The following is a 1879-nucleotide window of genomic DNA, read 5'->3' on the forward strand; positions in this document are numbered from 1 at the left end:
TCCCTTCCCCTGGCTGCTGGCACCAGTTTTCCTCCGGCGCCCGGAACCCAGGCCTTCGCTCTTCGCCGGGAGGGGCCCGCACGGTGGGCGAGGGGCTTAGCTCTTTTAAAAATACTTCTGAATATTTGGTAAATAACCCTGTAGGAATCTACTTTCTGAAACATGCTGGTTGTTAAGGGCTGATCTGGGTAATCAACAAATGTATGTTAAAATCCTAATCCCTGGAATCTCAGAATGTACCTGTATATGGAGATAAGATCTTTAAAGAGGGGATTATATTAAATTGAGGCAGTTCCAGTGGGACCCTTAGCCCATCTCACTGAAGTCCTTATAAGAAGAGGAATGTTGGGGTCCAGCCCCAGCAGGTCCAGGGGTTCCCAAAGGTGTGGACAGAGTCAGCAAAGAAGGAATGACACAGAGGCAGCGTTAGGTGATCATCATAGCCAGGGTCTCTTTTTATTGTCCTGTTACATCTATATTTATACTATTTGATCCTATAAACATGCCTCTATAAGCTTTTTTTTTTTTTTGCCAAGGAGAGTTTGGGGTCCATTTATTGGGGGGGGGTCAGTCAAAGGGGGAGCTGGCTAGGGTGGGGTAGGGCAGCAGCTTGTCTGGCCCCTGAGAAACCCAACTTGAGTCCAGAGCAGGGGTGGGCAAACTTTTTGACTTGAGGGCCACAATGGGTTCTTAAACTGGACCGGAGGGCTGGAACAAAAGCATGGATGGAGTGTTTGTGTGAACTAATATAAATTCAAAGTAAACATCATTACATAAAAGGGTACAGTCTTTTTTTTTTTAGTTTTATTCATTTCAAACGGGCCGGATCCGGCCCGCGGGCCGTAGTTTGCCCACGGCTGGTCCAGAGCCTCAACCGCTTTGAAGCCAAAGTCTTTCTCCACCTTTATCTGCACGGGGGCCAGCTCCAGAGTCAGTGGGACTCCCACCCGGTGCCCTTCCCGTGGCACTCGCCGCCTCTTCCAACTGCTGGGCCCCTCACCAGGGCCGGGCTGCTGGCTTCTGTGGGCGCTGGCGTCCTCCTGGGCGGGAACAGCCCCTCTTTCTCCAGAGGCTCTTTCTCAGCGTTGCCTGGGGTGGGGGTGTCTGTGCCCTGGCTGCCCTCGTCCTCCAGTAAGATGGTGAACTGGCTGGCCCAGTAGTCGTCGCCGTAGGAGTCCAGCACCCTCATGAGGAACCTCCGCTCCTGCTGGAGTCTCCGTGTTATCCTCTGTATCTGATGCAGCCTGTTCAGGACCCGCTCATTCACCTGCTGGATCTCCCTGCAGCGCCGACCCAGCGCCTGGTACTTCCAGCGATTGAGTTCCTGTTGGCGCCGCTGCCGGCCTCGGTCTGCCTCCTCCTCTTCATCTCGCTCCCGGAAGCTGCCCAGACCCCCAGACATGAACTCCACTTCGGTCTCAAGCTCGCTCTCCAGGATGTGACCACCGAACAGCGGAGGCAGCACCAGCTCCGAGCCGGGAGGTGCTGAGAACTCCTCAAAGCCCACGCTGCCACGGACCCCTCTCTCTGCTCCAGCTCCATTTCGCCCTGGCTCCTGGTACAGAACTTCCAACCTTGCAAGCATCTTCAAGTGCAAAATGACAGGCCCCATCCAATTTCAGGGCCAGGCACCCAGGCCCCGGCCGCTAAGCCTCCTGGGAGTTGTAATTCTCTATTTCTCACTCGCCCCACCCCCACCCCGAGTCCTGGCTGAAAGGCCCTGCTCGCTGGTCTAATGCCTCAGCCAGGCATCTGAGTCACCTCCCTCTTTATTCCTGTCCCGCGCCATCTGACCACAGAGACTCTCCTCTTGGGAGGCCCCTGGGCCTCCTTCTGGGGCCGGGGCTGCACCGCAGAGCCGGGGCCCCTGGGTCTCCTT

At 55.7% G+C, this 1879-nt stretch overlaps 1 pseudogene; it reads right to left on the minus strand.

Moving 5' to 3' along the window:
* Positions 1-567: 567 nt before the first annotated feature.
* On the minus strand, positions 568-1542 carry LOC118661947 (annotated as a pseudogene).
* Between the last annotated feature and the right edge of the window lie 337 nt (positions 1543-1879).

The sequence above is a fragment of the Myotis myotis genome, unplaced genomic scaffold (genome assembly GCF_014108235.1).
Source record: "Myotis myotis isolate mMyoMyo1 unplaced genomic scaffold, mMyoMyo1.p scaffold_m19_p_8, whole genome shotgun sequence".
NCBI classification, from domain to species: domain Eukaryota; kingdom Metazoa; phylum Chordata; class Mammalia; order Chiroptera; family Vespertilionidae; genus Myotis; species Myotis myotis.